Source organism: Thamnophis elegans, chromosome 1 (assembly GCF_009769535.1).
Source record: "Thamnophis elegans isolate rThaEle1 chromosome 1, rThaEle1.pri, whole genome shotgun sequence".
In the NCBI taxonomy this organism is placed as follows: domain Eukaryota; kingdom Metazoa; phylum Chordata; class Lepidosauria; order Squamata; family Colubridae; genus Thamnophis; species Thamnophis elegans.
The window spans coordinates 51,291,449-51,314,140 of record NC_045541.1 but is presented as its reverse complement, the minus strand read 5'-3'; the positions used below and the strand labels follow the sequence as shown (position 1 = coordinate 51,314,140).

Here is a 22,692-nt window from a genome sequence, read left to right as displayed (position 1 = left end):
TTGGATTTTCTAACCTTCCAATAAATTCGATTCTGCGCCTGCTGAATGTTAAAGAAAAAAGGCTCCCGTCTTGCAGATGGCATACTCCTCCGAAGCAACTTTTTGGAATCTAACGCCAAGCGCTACCTTTACACTTTCGTATTATGGACTTCTTTTAGATGCTTTCTTAAATAGGTTTTGCAGAGCATTATTTCAGTTTTAATGAGATGGTATCTCCTTGTATTTTCACAACCCATCCAGAAACATCTCTATTTTGTTTGTTTATTTATTTATTTTGTCATTCATGTACAAGATAACGACTAAGAATAACATGAATAAGAACACAGGAAATGAGTACAAATAAATGGGGACAGTAGGATAGGGATGGTAGGCATGCTGGTACCCTTATGCACGTCCCTTACAAACCTCTTAGGAATGGGCTGAGGTCAACAATAGACAGTTTAAGGTTGAAGTTATGGGGGTTTGAGTATGTAACAACAGTGTCAGGTAGTGCATTCCAGCCATTTACCATTCTGTTGCTGAATCTCTGCAATCAAAAGTAGGAAAGGTTTTTTTTAAAAGGAAGCTATAGCAATAGCAATAGCAGTTAGACTTATATACCGCTTCATAGGGCTTTCAGCCCTCTCTAAGCGTTTTACAGAGTCAGCATATTGCCCCCAACAATCCGGGTCCTCATTTTACCCACCTAGGAAGGTTCTGATTCAAACAATAGATGTTTGAAGTGGTATTTATTAATTGAGCCTAAGTTTGCCCTTCTTATACTATCATCAAAACCTTTTAAAAAAATGCCAAGGTGGGAGGGGGACCACTCCTTTAACTCATAACTGGGGCAGTCTAGATTGCCATACCTGGGATATGAGTACACTTGAGAGGTCAGTTCCACCTAGAGAAGTTAAAAGGTGAGGTGGACCCTCATTTAATAACCACTCTTTCAGCAACCAAACTTACAATGACACTGAGCAAGTGGTAGTTATAATCAGTCCTCGTATTATGGCCATTACAACATTCCATGCAGTTACAATGATTAAGATCTGTAATCTTCCCTACCACTTTCTGACAAGCAAAGTAATGGGAAGTTGGTAGGAAGTTACGTGAGGTCCTCTCCTAATAGAACTGCTGTTGCTATGCAGGGCAGTGATGTAGTTTCTCACCACAGACTTTCCTGTACAAATTAGTGTGATTAAATGAAGATTAACTGTACCTCGGAGCCAAATGACATAGGGATTTAAAAAACTGAAAGTAAAACTATACTCAGAAGCCTATTGGGAATGAAGGAATGGCCCACGACACTGACATAGAATAACAGAGTTGAAAGGAACCTTAAAAGTCTTCTAGTCCAATCCCCTGCTTAGGCAGGAAACCCTACACCACTTCAGACAAATGGATAACATCATCTTAAAAACGTCCAATGTTGGAGCATTCACAACTTCTGGAGGCAAGTTGTTCCATTGATATTGTACATCCATAGCACCTCTCATCTAGCAGCATGCAGAACTGCCTTCTGCACCAGTTCCAGCTTCTGAATGGCCTTCAAAGCAGCCCCATCGAAAGTGTATTGCAGTAGTCCATTCTGTTTTGACTGTCTTAATCATATAGTATTACATTTCTAGGGAAAAAATTATTTTGCATATCGTTGTTTCTGACTGACATTTCCATGCCTGGAGATATTTATCCATAGCTCCAAAGCCAGGTATTTGATTACTGTAACATATGAAGTTCAGCGAGGAAGATAAGCTCCATAACTTCCCTGGTATCTCTTTTAAGAGCAGACTGTGCTTTTTCTTTCTGTTCTCCCCACCCCCCGCATTGATTTATGCATTGCACCTAGAAACAGCAGGACAAGGTCTCCCTATCTCCCAGCTTTTTTAGTCTGCACCAACCTGTTTCTCAAACTTAATTGGTTAAGAAATATGAAGCTGGCTTCATATTTAAGGGCCTTCTTTGTGGTGGCCCCCTTTCTATGGCTCAGCAATCCCCAAGTTATGGTTGGCCCCCAGCCTCTTGCTTTTCCGATACATGGATTTATCAGCAGATCTGATAAATCATGGAGGTGATCAAATGGTCAATTTGATTATATTGCTGCTGCCCAGGCATGAAATCCTCTTAACTTTGCTTCCGCTTCAGAACTGGGAGTGCATGCAGAGAGCGTCTGTGATTATGTCTGGGCATGACCCATCAAAACCGGGGTCCACAAAAGCGCGCTCGACGAAAGTGCGCATTTGACGTCATCACAGCGTGACGAAAAAATTAAAAATTGAAATAAAAATAAAATTAAAGCAAGCCGATTCACATAAAGGTAAGGGTTAGGTTTAGGGTTAGGGTTAGGTTAAGGGTTAGGGTTAGGTTTAGAGCGTTAGGGTTACATTTAGCGTTAGGTTAAGGGTTAACGTTAGGTTTAGCCTTAGGTTAAGGGTTAGGTTTAGGGTTAGATTTAGGGTTAGGTTAAGGGTTAGGTTTAGGGTTAGGTTTGGGGGGGTTAGGGTAAGGTTTTCGCTTTATTTTTACATTTATTGATCACAGCGCGATGTTTTCGTCGCGCTGTGATGACATCACGTACGCGCTTTCGTCGAGTGCGCTTTTGTCTACCGCGGTTTTGTGGTGGAACCATGTCTGGGCCGGTGGGCGAAGCCTCTGACCGCCGCTACCGGTTCACCTGAACCGGGGTGAACTGGAAGAATACCACCTCTGCTGCTGCCATTGGTGGCTGGAGTTTTTTTTCACGGGTTTATGTTTATGTTGTGATTTTTAATTTTGTAAGCCGCTCAGAGTCACCTTTGTGCAAGTTGGGTGGTCATATAAATTTAATAAATAAATGAGAGTGAAATATCACAGCAGGTGAGTGAAATACTGCCCAATTTGAAAAACCAGAAGAGTCGATATAATGTTGGTTCATGTTCAGATGCTCATTCTAAATTTGATCACACTACAGGTGGTTCCCAACTTATGATCGCAATTGAGCCTAAAACTTCCATTGCTAAGTGAAACAGTTGCTAAATGAATTTTGCCCTATTTTACAACCTTTCTCATCATGGTTGTGAAGTGAATCATTGCAGATTGTTAAGTTAGCAAAACAGTTGTTAAGTGAATCTAATTTCCCCATTGACTTTGCTTGTCAGGAGGTCACAAAAGGTGATCACATGCAACCGTCATAAATATGAACTAGTTGCCAGGCATCCAAATTTTGATCATGTTGATGCTGATCACAGGGATGCTGCAATGGTTGTAAGTGTGGAAAAAATATCATAAGATGCTTTTTTCAGTGACATCATTGAATGGTTATTGAATGAACTGTTGTAAGTCGAGGACTACTTTGTACCACAGTATCTCTTTTGCAGGAAGCTGTGGAATAAAAATGTATCTAAAGTCCCAGTCCCGACTGCTAAAAAATACCCCCAACCTAATTAACAGAATAACATAGTTGGAAAGGACCGTATAGTCCACCCCCACCCACCCACCCATGTAGGAGACCCTACACCATTTCTGACAGATGGCAGTCCAGTCTCTTCTTGAAAGCCTCCAGTGATGAAGCTCTCACAACGTTGGAAGGCAACTTCTGTTCCATTGGTTGATTGTTTTCTGTGTCAGAAAATTTATCCTTATTTCTATATTGAATCTCTCCTTGTTCACTTTCCATCCATAATTCCTTGTCTGGCTTTCGGGTGCTTTGGGAAATAGGTTGAACACCCCCCCCCCATGGCAGCCCCTCCACAATATTGGAATATTGAATAGTGGGATTAAACAGGACTCAGCTCCCACGGTTGAACCCCAAGAATAGGCAACCAATGGCCCTCGCTCACGTGATCCGGAATCCAACTCCCATCGGCGGCATTGGCTGGAGAAGGGATGGGCGTCGGAGAGTTCAACATACCCAGAGGGCGCTCGGTTGGAGAAGCCAAAAAGCTCTCGCGAGGCGGGGCCAAGTTGGAGCGGATAAGGGAAATCGAAAGTGGAACTTGAGAGTTTGTCTCGACTTCGGAGCGAGAGGATGATGGCCGCGGGCGAACCGGCTTACCGCTTTCCGCTTCTGGTGGAGGGGAACTGGGGCTGCAGCCTCGGCAAAACCCTGAAGAACAAGCTCCTCTGTTACTTCCAAAGTCCGAAGAGATCGGGAGGAGGGGAATGCAAGATCCATGTGGATCCCGGCAAAGAAGAGCAGATCACCGTGTATTTCGCCCAGGAAGAGGGTAGGTGTGATAGGGGTTGGGTTTCGTTTCTCGCGGGGAAGGAAAGGGGGTGCTATGCGGGGCTTTTCGGAAGAATATCGGGAAGTTCAGTAAACAAACTCATAGTGCTCGGATGAGAGACGCCCAGGAGAGACGCCAATTAGAATGAGAAGTAAACAGTGAAAGGTAGTCCCAAAGGTGCTCCCCCACCCTAAGAGACAACTGGTCTTTTCTTGTTTACTTTGAAGACCTTTCGCTTCTCAACCTATAGAAGCTTCTTCAACTCTCAGGTTCTTGGATGAGAAGTGAAACCTCTTCAATAAAAGTAAAAAGTCCAGTTGCCTCTTGGGGGCGGGGAAGCAACTTTGGGTCAACCATGACCAGGATGACTGGAGAATCTCCATAGACAAACAGTAAGGTGGATGACACCAAACCGGATTCTAAACTTGGTCAAGCACACTTCATTTTTACCTTTTTACATTAAGATTTGTTTCAAGCACCCCCTTAATCAATATCCCTTACAATATCCCTTAATCGGGGATATATTGCAGTCCTCAGAAGAGCATGCTTGTTTCATTTCTTCTAGTAGTTGAGGCAACAGTAAAAAGTGAGAGGCTGAATTCAAGTCCTGATTTAGCCATGAAAGCCAGCTTGGGGGACTTTGGGCCAGTTACTCCCTCTTAACTCACTTCACAAGGTTGCTGTTGTTGGGAAAATAGGAAGGTGTGTTGGCTATGTTTGCCTCCTTGAGTTATTTGAAAAAATAATAAAGGGAAATAAATATAACAGTAAAAATGTAGTGGCTCAAAATTATCCTAAAATATAGTAAACTTGAATGCTGAAGATGTTTATATTTCTTCCGACCCTTTCTTTATTTCCTTGTATTTGCTGCCATTACATTGAAACTGAATTCCAGGAATTGTACTTAGTCTACTAAAGTTTACATTGTTTGCTATTCCACCACATCTACAATGTAATCTCAAATAGGGATTTACCCGCTTAAGTGACCCAATATCTTGAAAACATACTATTACTAGAACATTCTGTTGTTAACTGTAAGCCTAAAGTGTTACTGAATTTTGAATTGGTTTGAGAGTTAATGTAGTTCTGAATATCTTTCATTCCTTCTAATTAGAAAATGTTTAAACAACCAAAGTTCTTTCAGAATGTAGTCTTATCGGCTTCCACAGTTTGGAAATAGAAAGTAGCTATATTCAGCCTGGTGTAAACTCAAAATCTCAGGGGATTTCCTAACCAATTGTATTGTTACGTAAACCAGCTTGCTTTCAGTTCCTGAATTCCAACCAATACATCATAGCTCATTTTTAATATAAGATTAACTAGGTCAAATGACAGCTATCCTTTTCTACATTTCAGTGAGAAAGAGTGTTCTTAATATTAAGAGCCATGAACTCAGTCTGCCAGAAATGAAGACATTGAAGCTAACGGTCTCACTGCCTTCAGTAAAAGTGGCTCCTAATAACAACATGCCTCTGGAAGAACAAGATCCAAGCCAGGTAAGTATGTGCACTATACTAGTATAGTCCAATTACATAGGTAACATCTGTGCTTTGTATCCTCCGTACACATTGGTTTTGGAGACTATGGCTGTGCTAGTTCACATATACCATTAATGATGGTTTGTGGAACTAACTGTAGTAGCTTTATGCACATAACAGAGAACCAATTTGGTGTAGCGGTTCAGGGCCTAGAAACCAGGAGAGACGGAGCGCTAACCTCCATCCCACCCCTACCTGAGATAGGAAAGCCAGCTGGGTGACTTTGGATAAGTCCCTTTCTGTCAGTCCAACCCTTTTCACAGGATTATTGGGGAGGGAGGGGAATAGAAAGTAGGAGTATTAGGGATGTTGGCTACTTACGGACACACAGACATACCTACAGAGAGGGGGGAAAGATAAAATTTAAATAATAACACTAAGCCTTATATTGGTTTACAACATGGGTGTCAAACTAGATTGTGACACATGACATAGCATGAGGTATCATGATGTTTTTTGCCTTTGTAGAGCCAGGTTGGGCGTGGCCTGTGTGTGACGCATTCAGCCCGCGGGCTGCCAGTTTGACATTCCTGGTTTATAAGAATATTTGGATCCACACCCCTTTCTGAATTAAAATCAAACAAGCTGCATTATGTCTCGGTATAGCAATATGATTGCCAAGCCTTTATAAACATGTACTTGGGCCACTTACTAACTAAGGAGCCGAGGTGGCGCGGTGGTTAAATGCAGCACTGCAGGCTACTTCAGCTGACTGCTAGATCAGCAGTTCAGCGGTTCAAATCTCACCGGCTCAGGGTTGACTCAGCCTTCCATCCTTCCGAGGTGGGTAAAATGAGGACCCAGATTGTTGTTGGGGGCAATGCTGACTCTCTGTAAACCGCTTAGCGAGGGCTTAAAGCCTTATGAAGCGGTATAAGTCTACTGCTATTTAGCGCTAAGGATAAAGTCAGCTCAAGGAACAATATCATCAGGAAATTGATACATTTACGTTGCGCACATCAATTTTGGCCTTGAGCCTCTCTGTAGCAGAGTATACTGTCCTAGTATGGGGCACATCTGCATATGCAAAAAAAGTTGATATCAGTGAAGCAGTATGCTTAGTGACAGAGTGTCAAAAAATATATATCCTCTTGCTGGCATTGTCCCACCTAAGATCAGGAGAGAAGTAGCAGTACACAACCAGAGAACTAAGCAAAAGAATGATCTTCAACATCCTCTTGAATGGACATGCCCCAAACCTGCTGACTCGGAAGGAAAAGCTTTATGGCAAGAACATACTTGAGGGTAAGCAATAACAAAATTGAATAAAAAGATGTAGGAAGGCTACTATTGAGCAAGGAAGAAAGTTAAAGGAGGATATGGAGGAACGATCCAACCTCCCTTGTACAACTTCGAAGATCATGAATAAGTTGAGGATTGGAATGCCTACGTGTACAATTAATATTTCAGTTAGAGGTTCTTAGCAGTTAACAACCTGCTGTGTGAATATGGAGAGACACAAAGGCCAGCCCATCTGCTAGTTTCTTGGCTTTTATCAGAAACGTACTGATAATGACTTATATTTTGGACAAGGACAACCACACACACATACACCGTTATTCAGTTGTTAGCTGATGAATTTCATGAGTGTTATCATTCACCTCTTTTGGGGGTTAGTTAGCAATAGAGGGGTTTTTGTTTTTTTTGTAATATGGATTGACAGGTTAATTGGTTTGAGTTAAAATCAATTGAAAAAGTAAGCAATGTCATCTTTCTAATGGTTACTTGTTGCCTTACTTTTAGAGGCCTGTCATAGCTAAAGAAACCCATCAACTTGGTAAGTGACATTACTGAATTATTGTTTCACTTGCTGGCGAAATGCTGGTTTGGTATAGTATAGTATATTTCTTCATGGTCATTAACCCTTAAATAAAAGACAGCTAAAGTGTTAAGTCACTGATTTTAACAAATGTCAGATCTCCAATAATTAATGGAGCAACTTTTTCTTCAAGTGACCATTGCTGAAAATTCTTTTGAATTCAAACAATGTTTTTGTTTATGTTTTATATAATGTAGGTGAATGGTCTTTTTGTAAACTACAGTTTATACAATGTTTCAGATTACACAGAAAAGGAGGCAGGAAAATTGGCCATCCAGGAAGAATTCAGAGTTGTGGTAACAGCAGATACAGGCCTGGAAATTCAGATTGACATATTGGAGCTATACTTTGAGAATAAGAGGCATTCTGGCGGAGGGCCCGTGAAATCCTGCATTAAAGACGGACAACAATTTATCGTTACCTTTGAAAATGAAGCAGGTAATTTCTATAACAGCTTTTACCTGAGAGATTTTTTTAAAAGATGGGCTATTTCTACTTTTTTTACTCTTGCTAAGAAGATCATGTCACAAGTATTTGGGGAGGTGCATTTTCTGGTCTTGAACAAAGTGTGGGTCCTTAAAAAAATAGTCAAAATCTCACTTCCCCTATTACATGCAAGTTCATAAGAAAACATTGAGTTCTCACAAGATTTGGTTATCTTCCAAGGTGAAGGCTATTTACATTTTAGCATTCTGCAAACATTGCTGGCTATGTCAGGGTTTTTAAAATTTTTGTCTTCATACCTTCCTTTAGTGTACTGTAGTCTTAATATACCCACCTCCCCTAAAAATCTGATCACCAAAATGAATACCCAAATGAACAATGAAGACAATACAATGAAATTTGGGGAAAGGTGTGTGGATGTATGTATATACTGTATGTATATGTATTTGTGTATGTGTGTGTATATACTGCATATGCACACATACAGAATACACATACAAATCTGAGCTCTCTTTGCCTACACACACTCACACTCTCTCTCTCTCTCTCACACACACACACACACACTTACGTTTGTGGGAATGGAAGACTGATTAGATGTTTTGTATAGCTTGTGGAATGTTAGTTTTTTTAAAAGTACCTTTCTCTTCAACTAGATGCTCAAGAGGTTTTGCGAAGAGATCGTCACCAAATCAGTAACATTGTATTTCATGTCAAAAAATACCAGCAGGAATTGAGTCAAGAGCTATCATCTTCTCTGGTGGTTCTTGAGAATGTGCCAAAGACTACAATTGAGTGCATGCTCATTCTGTTGGTAGAGACTGTGAGTGGCCTCTCAGAAGAAGACAAGGATTTTGATGTGGAAATGGTGCCTGAAAGCAATGCTGCTGTCATTGCTTTTATGATGCCCATTGGTAAGAAAGCATCAGGAATAAAAAAAATAATAAACATGCCTTGTTTACAGCCATAGCACTTTCAAATTCTTTAGAGCTTTTCATTGAGCAAGATGTGAAAAAAAGGAGGAGCTTTGGGACTGTAGGAAGACATGACTGATTTAATCATTAAAATCATCACTTTTCACACATAAAATTTTTAAGGCAACACAGAAGGAAACTTGGCATTTACATTGGACCATTAAGACTCTGCAGTTTTGAAAGTCTCGTAGAGAAAATGCAGAGAGTTGAAATCCCTTCCTGTTTGAAAAATGTGTGTTATATATGTACTTGAATAATTTGGTAAGACTTAGTATAGGTTCAGGACCTATAATCCAGGGAACACTGATTTATATCATAGTCATGTGATCGTAGAGACGGCAACTGATTGTGATTGCGGGGGTCTGTGTGTGAGGCATTGTAGCTTTCAACTGTTCTAATCAGTCTAAGAAGTGGACATTTGTAGACCATACTTGACCTGTTTAGAACAGCAACTTTACTATAAAAATAGAATAAACAGGTTAAGTAATCAGTGACATCTAACTTTTTGTTCTTGTTATGTTTCGATTTTGTTTTCAGAAACAGACAAATTTATCAAAGCATTCAACCAGTACCATAGGGTTCAGCAACAAAAGATTTCAGCTCGATCTTTGGAAATGCCTAAAAGCATCTTGGTTGAAAATATTTCCCCTGAAATTCCTGAAGACTATATTGTTATCTATTTTGAAAGCAGAAGCATGGTGGTGGTCTGGTGCTGGATATCAATTACACTCCTCTAGACAATTCTGCCATAATTACGTTCAGGAGAGCAAAGGTTGGACACTAGCTAAATATAATTTCATTTGGTCAGTGCAAATCCAATTATTCTTGGGCCTGATGTAAGTTTAAATGTGTAGTGATGGAACAAAGAGGTTATGGAATATATCACTTCCTATTTCAGAAACAGTTGGTCTCTCTCTCTCAAGACATTGCTGGGTAACAACTGGGAGGAAGATGTAATGTTACCTTTTGTTTATGGATCCTTGTGGAAATAGAAATACAGAGTAGGGCCTTTTGTTGAATCCAGCACAGGTGGATTTTGTTTTTGGTTGTTCTTAATCAGTGATTTCTGGGCCAGAACGGTTTTCCAAGGTCAGTACTTTCCAATTCAGGGAAGTTTGACAGCTGCAAAGTTTATGGTGGTTACTTTACAAGCAGTTATTGTGAAAATGGAAAAGCAGAGAGATATTGCTGTCCTTGACTACTTCCAGTAATTGGATAAGAGGAGAGAGAGGGAAGCAACAGCAAGGAAATAAGAAAGACATGCAGTGGAAATACCATAGTTTCGGAGTATACGATGCACCAAGATTTTGAAGAGGCAAATAAAAAAAAGTTTTGCACTCTGCAGACCTCCCAAACTGCCGGTTTTCGTGAAAACAGGCCTATTTTTGTCAAAAAAAAGGGAATGCATAGCCTTTAGGAGGCTTATAGAGTGCTCCTGGGTGCTGCGGGGGGGGGGGGGAACATTTTTGCCTTCCCCAGCCCCAGGAGCACTCTGGAGCCTCCTAAAGGCTATGCACGGCCATTTTTTTTGCAAGGGTGTGGGGGGTTGGGAGGCCACAAATGCTGTATTCAGTGTATAAGATGCATCCAGATTTTCAATCTCTTTTTTGAGGTAAAAAGGTGCATCTTACACTCTGAAAAATACGGTAAATGTCATAATTGAAATCATACGTCTTGGAAAAATTCCCAATTCTTTGTAAAACCACATCTTGATTCATAATCACATTATCTGAAAGGCTACACTATGTAGAAGCCTGCTGATCCCATTCCTGCTCTGTACTCTCCATCTCTCTAGCTAACTTCTGGGCTATAGGTAGTCCTTGACATACAGCCAAAATTGAGCCCCAAATTTCTGTGGTGAAGCAAGACAATTGCTAAGTGAGTTTGCCCCATTTTATGACTTTCTCGCCACAGTTGTTAAGCATTAGTAATTGTTAGTTACAGTTGTTAGTATATGGTGCTATGTGAATCTGCCTTCCCCACTGACTGCTTGTCAGAAGGTCACAAAGGTGATTACATGGCCCTGGGACATTGCAACTGTCATAAATAGGAGCTGGTTTCCAGGTGTCTGAATTTTGATTATTGCCATGGGATGCTGTAAGTGTGAAAAATGGTCATAATTTACTTTTGTCAGTGCTGTTGCAACTTTGAAGGGTCATTAAACAAGTTATACTGTAAGTTGAGGACTACCTGTTTTTGAGTATAACTGGTTCCCCACCCCACTTTAAAAAGTTCAATTTGAGAAAAGTAGCTAAATTGCTGCAGCCTGTTCTTCAATGGGAATGGTCTCCATGAGTTGAAATCTGAATGGACAGAACAAAAGTTTGAAATAAATGGCTTCAGGTTTCTCTTTTAATTAGGCTTATCAGGCCCAAGTGATTTTGGGAGTGTCTGGTATACATCTGACAATGGAGTAACAAGGAATAAATAATGTTTATAAAACCAACGCTTTATGGTTGACATAATGTTATTTTATTAGCTATAGCAAGGTCAGTACTTCAGAAAGAAGACAGTTAAATAAGATAGCAGGGAGCTTAGGTCTAAGTGGAAGCCATTAACCTGTAAACAGATAAGCCAAACAAACAAGCAAGCAAGCTATAAATTACGAAAGCAGAGAGGATGAGTTTCCCCATCTGGGCAAAGAAACATGGGAGGGAAATCAAGACACCTCTGATGCTTCTGTTTCCTTTGCCAATTTTAACCTTTTAATTCCATTTTTCATCAGGACTTTGGGGCAGTTGCAGTTAGCCAATAATTTACTTTTGTGGGGACAAACATTGACACTTTTAACTCTTTCTCACTAAATCCGTACCAATGTCCTCTTTCTGAAAGAGGATGAGGGTTTAGAACTATACAAAACTTAACTGTTAAAATTGCTCAGTGCCTTACAATGAATTCAAATGTATTTTAAGTAAAAGTTGCAGGATGGGTTCTGTGAAGCTTTTTTTTCTAACTCTGTTTTTCCTCTCCTATTTTTTTTAAAGTTGTAGTTACCATCTTGGAGCAAAAGCATTCGCTTATGAATGTTCCTGTTTCTGTTTATCCATACTACGATCTTTGGGATCTGCTGTGTATGGGAAAGAAAGACTACAAATAAAGATGCCAGATCCATTCCCTGTGTCTATTGACCCCTATCATTGGAGGTTTCTACAGCAGAACTACTGTTTACTTCAGGAAATAACCACGCGAAATGGCAGGCCATTTTTGTGAGATCAAATGGCCTTCCGAACTCTGTGGAAATCCAGAGATCATGGTACATCCTTCCCATGACTTGCCAAAGAGAAAACGATCCTTGGTTAAGATCTGGAAAGGAAGATGCTTTCACTGTTCTTACCCAGATCTTGTCACGGCAGAAAGTTGTCAAGCATGAAATAAACCTTGAATTGTGGGAAGCCATAAGAAACAGTCCTAGTAAAAGATGACATTTTGATCATAACAGATGCTTCAAAGAGAGAAGTGGTTTTGGTGGGGGCAGCAGGCAGTGTAAAGGAAGCAGAGGAGGAAATGAAGGTGCTCATAGAAAATGTTGTTAGAAAGATGGAAAGAGAGAGATTGACAATAGAGGAAACCGTATCGATTCCTGCTTGCAAATATGCCATTTTATGCAACACTGGACTACAGGAGAATATTTTCTCAGCATATCCAGAGCTAAAGATTATTTACGATGCTTCCAAAGAACTTATAACTCTGCGTGGCTTACCTGCTGAAGTTTTTAAAATAAAAAGTGACATCCTGGAAAGAATGTCCAGCATGGTTCAGAAGCCGGTTGATATTCATTCTAATATTCTTGTTTTTCTGCAGCATGTTGATAATGAGTCTCTGTCTCGACTCTTATTCTGGACCAAAAAGATAAATGCCTACTATGAACTCAGTGAGACGTCTGTATTACTGTTTGGAGGAATTCTTCAGGACCTTCACAGAGCTGAAGAGGAACTCAAGAAGGATCTGACTTACCAAACTGTTGCACTGGAGGATTGCACAGTTACAAAAAAGAATGAATGGCTGGAACTAACGGAACAGTTGTACAAGGCATACAATTGTTCAGGTGAAACCATCATAATTCAAGAACAGGAAGATAAAATAGTCATTGCAGGTTATTTCAAAGAAGTGGCCACTGCCCATCAGAAGCTCTCTGATTTCGTTGACAACCATACATACATTCAGAGAAATATCCAAACTAAATCTGCTGCTGTTGTAATGTATGTACAACAGGAAAAGAGTCCAAGCTGGAACAATTTAAATGGGCAAGGTGTAAAAATACATTTTGGCATCCTGAAAAGTTGCAAAATGATTTCCCTTGAAGGACCCAGAGTTGCAGTTCTGAAGGGAGTTGAGATTTTTCATAACATCCTGTCTTCTCTTCATGCTATTAGCATAGCCATTGATAAACCAGGGGCCAAGTCATTCTTCAAAGAGCGAGAAGAGTTGACATTACTGGTGCAAGACAAAGGTTTAACTGTTTGATCAGGATTCAGGAAGGCACAGAAGAGGTTGAAGAAACTGGAGAAGATGGGAAGGGCTATGGAGAGGAGCAGCAGTCATGCTATAAAGTGAAGCTAGGAAATGGTATTCTGGTAGTTCTTCTGAAAGCCGACTTGACCCAGTGTTCAGCTGATGTGGTAGTCAACGCATCGAACGCAGAATTGATGCATATTGGTGGCCTCGCAGGTAAGCTGCTGGAAGCAGCGGGTCCAGAGCTTCAAAAAGAGTGTAAGGACCAAGTGAGGCAACATGGACCTTTGAAGCCTGGTTGTGCAATCATCACAAATGCTTGGAAGCTGCCATGTAAACAGGTGATTCATGCTGTTGGGCCAAGGTGGCAAAGTGCTGAAAAAGAAAAATGTATACAGCTGTTAAAAAAGTCTGTGAGGGAAAGTTTTAAGCTAGCAGACAGCTGCCAGCATCGCTCCATAGCTATCCCTGCCATAAGTTCTGGGATTTTTGGGTTTCCATTAAAGAGTGTACCCATTCCATTGTAACAGCCATCAAAGAAAGCTTAGAAGATTTTTCTGACAACAGCTGCCTAAAACAGATTTACCTTATGGATATCAGAGATGATATTATTCAAGCTTTCTCTGAAACCCTGAATGAAGTATTTGGGCCCTCACTTTCTACAACCTGCCCACTTCCCAAAACTAAACATTCTGCTGCAAAAATCCAACCAGAACCTGAAATGTTGGTGACAGCTGAAGGCTTAAAAATACTGCTTCTGAAGAAAGGAATTGAAGAGGCAACAGTAAGTAGACTATTGTTATTTTAATAAAGATTGAGGAGATATGTGATAAATGCGGCCATGTATATCCACATGTTTTTTTCTTAATGCAATAAGCCAGGATTAATAGTTACCATATTTTTTGGAGTATAAGATACCGGAGTGTAAGACACACCAAGATTTTGAAGAAGTAAATTTAAAAAAAAAAAGGTTTTTGCACTCTGCAGACCTCCAAAACTTTCTGCACACCTCATTTTTTGTGAAAAATGGGACATGCAGAGAGTTTGAGAGGCCTGCAAAGTGCTCCTGGGGGCTGGGAGGGGGGGAGAAAGGATTAAAAAACCAGCCGTTTTTTCTGAAAACGGACCTGTTTTTTGCCAAAAAATTGTAATGCATAGCCTTTAGCAGGCTTGTAGAGTGCTCTTGGGGGCTGCGGGGACAAAAATGAGCAAAATATTGCCCTCCTCAGTTCCCAGACCTCCTAAACCTGGACATCCATTTTTGTGAAGGAAGCGGGGTTTCAGGAGGCCAAAAATGCTGTATTCAGTGTATAAGATGCACCCAGGTTTTCACTCTCTTTTTGGGGGGGGGAAAGGTGCATCCTATACTCTGAAAAATACGGTAGTTTATAGTTAAGCAGACAATAATGTTCCAGAAACATGAGAAAGCATGAAGGAAGATGGAGAAGAACTCATAACAAACTGCTGTGCAAACACTTCTTAACAAAATGTATTCAGTAGTACAGATGAAGACAATTAAAATCTCAGTAAGTTCTTCTGCTGTACATGCCCAAGAGATCTCTTCTTTGCATCATCCTTGAGGGCTAAGGCTGCACAACACAAGTTGTCACTCTCTTTACTTATTCTTTTAATTCCAACAATATTCACCTATATACTAAAAAGATCTTTGGACATAAGCTGGTAAAAAAATATTAGCTAGAATTGTATAGTTGAATCTGTAGTGGGAGAAAAAATAGGAATGGCTGAATATTATACAGCAAACATAGGTATGTAGCAGAGGTGGTATTCAGCAGGTTCTGACCAGTTCTGGAGAAACCGGTAGCAGACATTTGAGTAGTTCAGAGAACTGGTAAATACCACCGCTGACTGGCCCAGGCCCTATCTATTCTCTACTTCCTGAGTCCCAGCTGATCGGGAGGAAATGGGGATTTTGCCGTAACCTTCCCTGGAGTGGGGTGGGAATGGAGATTTTGCAGTATCCTTCCCATGCCACATCCACCAAGCCATCCCCACAGAACCGGTAGTAAAAATTTTGAATCCCACCATTGGTAGGTAGGTAGTATTATTGTATGTATGCATCTTTGGACAATATTCTCCATGTTGATATACAAAGGTTCAGAGATGCCTGTTGAATATCTCAATTATGATTAGGTATTTTAGTTATGCATAATATTTGCATATGCCAGTGTTTTGTCAGGTTGGTTCAGGTTTGAATCCTTTCAATTTTAATCATCTATTCTAATGTGTCATTTTTAGACTGATGTGATTGTCAATAGTATTGCCAAAGATTTGCAGCTGGACAAGGACCACTTTCCAAGGCCCTTCTGGCCAAAGCAGGAGCAGAACTCCAAGTGGAATTAACCCAAGAAGGTCAAGGAAAAGACATCAAGGAAGGCTGTGTGCTCAAAACCAGTGGTTATGCTCTGAGCTGCCTTCACATTCTTCATGCTATTTTACCTGCTTGGAATCAAATAAAGAAATCAAAAAGCAAGGTAAAGATCTTTTGATACCCTGGACACATAACGGTGCACTTATCACTACCTTCACTAGAAATGTGGATAGCCTTTGATGCATTTTTGCACAGCTGTTCAGTGATGTTGCTGCAGTGAGAATGTATTTGTGTACATGTACTCTTCAACTTACAACAGTTCATTTAATGACCATTCAAAGTTATAACAGCACTGAAAAAAGTAACTTTGGATTTTTTTCACACTTACGATCCCCTTGGTCACGTGGTCAAAATCCAGAAGCTTGCAATATGACTCATATTTATGATGGTTGCTGTGTCCGGGGTTCATGCGATCAGCTTTTGAGACCTTCTGCCAAGCAAAGTCAACAGGGGAAGCCAGATTCACTGAACAACTGTGTGACTAACTTAACAACTGCGATGATTCGCTTAACGGCTGTGGCAAGAAAGGTCGTAAAATGGAGCAAAACTCAGTTAATAATATTTCACTTAGAAACATAAATTTTAGGCTCAATTGTGGTCATAAATTGAGAACTACCGATGATGTACACACACATAACACACAGTGTACTGCATGTGTACTGTATATGCACACGTATATACTGTATGTGTGTTCACATGCATACAGACACACACACAGATGCATGCAGATTCTATATATATTACCCTGAGCCAAACAATTCTGGACAAAACAGGTAGACCGCTTAACAACCACAGTTAGCTCTGGAAACTCTGTCTCTGTGCAACATGGTTTTATACAAAATATCACATGACTGTGATGGACTTACTATCTTACTTCCACCATGGTCGTTAAAAAATCACCCAGGGTCAATAACTGAGACATCATGTGACTGCAATTTTCAGTTGTACTGCTGGGTTCTCCATTGATTCTGCTTTGAAAGCCATCTGGGAAGTACCTAAATGGCAATTGTATCACTGTTGGATGCCATGGCAGTCATAAACAGCCATGGGGGTGTAATGGTTAGAATTCAGTATTAGGCTAATAACTCACTGCTCACTGCTAGGAGTTCGATTCTGATTGGATCCAGGTTGACTCAGCCTTCCATCCTTCCAAGGTTGGTAAAATGTGGACCTAGATTGTTGGGGGTAATAGGCTGATTCTGTAAACTGTTTAGAACAGGGGTCCCCAAACCTCAGACTGCAGTCTGTTTGGAACTGGACCATGCAAGTGGCGGGCAAATGCAGCTTCATTTGGACTTGTGGCGGGTGCTTGCATTTGCTTGCATTGTGCGAGCAGCTGCACTCACAGCTCATTTGCTGGAGTAGCGTGCACACGCACCTACCGCTTGTGCAAATGGAGCTGCGCATGTGAGCACACACGTCTGCTGCTTTCATGGCACCATCTCCTCTCTCCCCTCCTCTCCGGTTTGCAAAGCCAGGAAGGCTGGAGAACCCTTTCTTAGAGAGGGTTGTCAGTCACTATGAAGTGATATATAAGTGTAAGTACCATTGCTAAGTGCTATCAATGCCCATCAGTCATGTAACCATGGGGACATGGCAATAGTTGGAAGTGTGAGGAATGATAATAAGGTTACTTTTTTCCCCACTGCCATATTTTGAAACAGTCTCTAAACAGGGCATTTGGTAAGCAAGGACTTCCTGTACACAACAGTGGATGAGCTTCATAAATGAGTAGGCTTTTAAGCAAAGGCTGAATGTCCTTTATTCATAGTTCTTTATGTACTACCCTTCACTACTCAGGTTTCATAATTTAATATGAATCAGTAACTGCCTCTTTAACGTCAGTGACAATGAAGAAGGAAAGAAATGTCAAGTGACTAAGAAAATTGTAGAGAACTTTTCCTCAATCTAGCTCACATATAGGTAGTCCTCGACTCACAAGTTTGCTTAGTGACCATTTGAAGTTACAACAACGCTGAAAAAAGCTACTTACGACCATTTTTCACACTTTTGACCATTGCAGCGTCCTCCGTGGTCACGTGATTTACATTTGGATGTTTGGCAACTGTCTCATTTTTATGGCGGTTGCAGTGTCCTGGGCAGTGGTGGGTTCTGGCAAGGACGGCCGTACCGGTAGTAGTCAGGAGGTGCAACCGTATCAGTATGGTGGCTCATTTGGCCCGCCCGTGTTCCTTACCTGTTTTTAAGGCAACCAGGCCAATTGCACATGCGCGTACAGTGTGCAATGCCTGTGCAACTGATGAGCAGCTGGGCATCGCAGGGGCGGTGGAGTGTGCATGCGTGTGCAGCGCACATCTGGCACATGCACGAACTGACCACAAGCAGCATACCGGTAGCAAAGGTATGAGCAACCTACCACTGGTCCCAGGGTCATGTGATCCCCTTTTGCGACCTTCTGACAAGCAAAGTCAATGGGGAAGCCAGATTCACTTAACAACTGCAGTGATTCACTTAACATCTTTGGCAAGCAAAGTTGTAAAACAGAACAAAACTCACTTAACAAACTTCTCAATTAGCCACATAAATGTTAGTGGTGGTCATAAGTTGAGAACTACCTGTACCTACTACAGTACTTTCATCCATTTTGCTTTGGATGCCTGTATCGTTTACTGGTTTGGGATAGCCCAGCATGATAACACAATGTGCTGGCAAGTTAACTGATGGATACATCCTATTTCCCAATTAGCATAGCTGCATCCATGTTCCAATTTTTTTTATTCAAACCATTAATTTATTCAAACCATTAATTAATACCAAGCCATGCATGTTAATTGTAGACTAATCGTTTTAAAACATTCTAAGACAATTTTGTTTTGCGATCCCCCAGCACTTAGGGAGCATAATTGAGGAATGTTTGAAAGTCACCGAACAACTCTCTCTGAGTTCCATCACCTTCCCAGCTATTGGAACTGGAAATCTTGGGTATCCCAAGCAATATGTGGCTAAAGTATTTTTTGATGAAGTTTTCAAATTCAGTCAAGCTGAAAATCCAAAGTCCCTTAAAGAGGTTCATTTTGTGCTTCATTCCAGTGATGCCACCACCATACAGGTATTTTTTTTTATTTTGCTGCAGTTTCTTTGAAATGTGTTGCACCCTAAACATGGCTCCAGAAGATCCCAATTCTGAGAACAATCTTAGTCTTCCTCAGCTTGTCTCATGCCTGTCTCAAAAACATAATAGGTTTTTACTGTTGCTTAACTGTCTTGGACATTTAGTGTCATGGCACACTGTAGACGTTGACCTGGAGAATTGAGAGACTGCTTTAATAAAGTTGTGTTTTGAGTAGAAAGCAATTCCTCTTCAACTTTCATCTCTTTTCTGCAACCTGCCCTATATTGCTTTTCTTTACCCCTCCTATTAGAACTGTGCTGTTTCTTTTCACCATATGGTCACAATTCTAAGAAAATTGATACCAGAGCTGTACAAAGCATTCAAATAAGTGGCTTTGCGGGAATGCAAACAGTGTACCTCTTTTCGGGTTATTAAAATAACTGCATCCTCTTCATGGATTCTCTAGCTCAGGGGTGTCAAACTCAATTTCATTGAGGGCTGCATCAGGGTTGTGTTTGATCTCAGAGGGCCGGGAGGGGTGTGGCATGATGGGTGTGGCCAGTTTGACATCACTCATGTCAGGGCCAAGTGGTAAGGCAGGACTTCTCTGAGACCCTCCCTCAGTCTCATTATAATCTCCTTCCTTCTCTTCTTTTTCGTTCCCTCTTCATTCTCTCACACATGCCCACCCACAACCTCTATTTTTGCTGGCAGAGGCACTGTGGGCTGGTCCTTTGCTGTTTCCAGAGCGGCCTCATAGGCCAGATCTAAGCACCCCATGGGCCAGATCTGGCCCACGGACCTTAAGTTTGACACCCCTGCTCTAGCTGCTACAAAAGCTGGTCCTGGCTGTCTGCAATTATATGCATGTACAGCCCCCCATTTCATTTCTGCCCAAGTGTTGTGAAGCTCTATCTCTAATTTGCATTTGCTTTCTAGTCTGTTAATTGTGTTTCCCCCCTTTTCTCATTAGGTATTCATGGATGAATTAAACAGTAGGTTGAACGTAAGCCAAACAGGCTCTTCAGTGCCCCACGTTTCATCTGAGAATTTTCAGCAGAGAAGTCAAGGTAAAACTTAATTGTGGGTCTTTGGAGGTCTCTGAGCTTGGTGGGGATTTTTGGTTTTATTAATGATTCATTACCAAGCTAGGTAACATCATCAGTGCATGTGTAATTAAGAAATATAAATCTTTTGTGAAAAAATGAGAAAGAATAAATATAGTGTACCAGAACATTGTAAAGCCTTAACTTGAGTAAAACAAAAATGACTAATAAGGTCCAAGGAAAGAAAGGATATTCTATTGTCTTCTGTTCTGTGCGAAAAGTTAGTTTTCCCTTGACAGAGAGCTCTGTGCTATAGAGGAGGTGTGATTGTCCATATGGCAAAAAAGATATATCCAGTTTTACATTTTGGGAACATTTTAGCTCAGGGCCCCCCAATTCCTGGTTCATGGACTGGCACCGGGCTGCGGCATGCCAAAAACTGGGCCCCAGAAATAAGCAAAGCCCCATTCGCAAGATGCAGGCAGCGTATGAAATCATGCCCTTCCGGTCTGCAGAAAAAGCTCTCTCCACCGAACTGGTCCCTGGTGCCCAAAAAGGTTGGGGGGCAGCTGCTTTAGATCATCTTGAATATGTCTCCTGCCTGTCCTTTGCCAAAGTTAGTCATACCTGCATGGTAGACTCATTGCTTAATGACCATTGAGTACCGTGATTTCCAAAAAAGCTATCTACAGCTTAGATTTGAGCCCCATGTGGCACATTTTGTGGCCTGTTCCCAGGCACCAATTTAGGCCATTTGCAGCACACAACTGTGATTTATTCGCATTTAACTGACATTACTTCGGTTTCTAGCAAAAATGCTCCATGGCAAATAAGAGTTTGCTTAACAACAGGACTGATGTCACTGGGTGCTCTGGAGAATACGAGAGTCAGACATTTTCACGCCACAGAAGCATCGGCAGCTCATGAAGGAGGTTTGATACAGGGGCCTGCAGAGCAACAGAAACCTCTCCATTCTTCAGGATGTTAGATGGGGCTGCAAAGCAGAGCCGTTGCTTCTCTTCCTCTTAAAGATGACATACTGTGTGTGTGTGTGTGTGTGTGTGTGTGTGTTGTAAGGGTGTATGCAGTAGCCTGGGGAAAGATGGGATGAGTCATCAAATCAAAGCAACTCTTTGGAGGTTTGTGCAGCTGCCTCCCCATATCTTTAGAAACCTCTCAGATTCTTGCCCTTCCAATGACTTGCTTGTTTAACTTCTGAGATGGGGTCGATTTTAGGACATCAGCTAGTAGATCAGCTTGGAGTTTAAAAACAGAAAGCAGGTGTTTCCAATAGTGTGGCTTCAGCAATAATAGATAAAGAGGATGAAAAGGGAGGGCAAGGTCACACACCTGAAGTTTGTTCTTGCTGGTTTATAGTACACCAAACCCATGGCCATAATTTAAGGCCTTGAGCCACATGTGGCCTTGAACACCTAGGAGGTTTCATCTCAGAGATTGCCAGAGATACAATTCCTCAGGAGGTCGGAGAAAACCCTTCAAAGCGGTGGCGGTGGCCATGACTTAAATACAAAACTGGGACTCTGGACTAAGTTTATTGTGCTGGAGGGTGGTGGAACGGAATGTTGACCGGGTGAGTGATTGACCAACTCACAGGAAAAAAAGAAAAAGCTGATCCTAATCTTAAAAAGGGTCCTCAACTCTGGGGAGAGATTGTCAGAGATTATCCAAATATTGTCTACATACAGAAGAAAATGATTAAACGTCTAACGATAGTGAAATTCAGTTAATTTTATTTTATTTCAAGAGAAACGAAGTGCAAATGGAGGGCAGCTTAATTATTGTTCTTTTTCTACTGTTAGTTTTTAGGGTAGGACACCTGATAGGGCACTTCAGAGCCAAGAAAACATTACAATACTCGTGCCCTAAATTAAGTGGACGTCTAAATTGGACAAACATTATTAAAATTTAATTAAATCTGGAATTTGTCATCTAGCTTAGCGTTCTGAACTATCAGCTGAAACTATATTGAATTAATGACTTGATATGTAGGAGAGAAATAGAGAAGCATAGGATAAAAATTATGCAGCCACAGATGTTGGGAGGCAAGAATGCAGAATAAATGGATTTGTCTGTCTCAACCTCTCTTTTTGCCTTCTTATAGTGTTTTTTGAGCCGAGTACAACTCTAAAAAATGGAATTCGTAAAATGCAAATTGGCTCCGTTGAACTGCAACTGGAAGAGGGCGATCTTACTGAACAGAAAACAGATGCCATCGTAAACATAACTAATCAAACGTTTAAATCTCAGAAATGGTATGTTTTCAACACTATAGGTGTCCTCCCTCAAATTTTTTGTCCTAAACTTTGACTTGTTCTCTAGCTTGTTTTCTTTTGTTTGCTGTAGTGTGCTTGGTGGTCAGTTTTGGTGGGTGGGGTACAGGAGGGCAGCATTATTTTAAAAGTAATAATCTGCTGAAAGTCGCTCATCACATCAGAGGACTTCCTATAGTTGTACAGGAAGTCCTTGTTTAATGACCACTCATTCAACAAACATTTGAAGTGAGCCACTGAATGAGTTGTACTTAGGACCAATCCACAGAGTTCCGACCATCCCAGTACTTCTGCGATCACATGACCGCAATCTGGATACCCAACAACTGGCTCACTTTTACCATGGTTAGAACATCCCTTAATCACGGCTGCCATTTGCAAGCTTCCTTGCCGACTTCCAGTAAGCAAACCCAATGGGAAAGATGGCAGAAAAGGTCATAAGGCATGCTAGCAGGTCACTTACACCATCCCTTCTGGCAGCA

At 41.1% G+C, this 22,692-nt stretch overlaps 1 pseudogene; it reads left to right on the top strand.

Moving 5' to 3' along the window:
* Positions 1-3,880: 3,880 nt before the first annotated feature.
* The window catches only part of LOC116507563, a 29,880-nt pseudogene continuing 11,068 nt past the window's right edge, over positions 3,881-22,692 (top strand).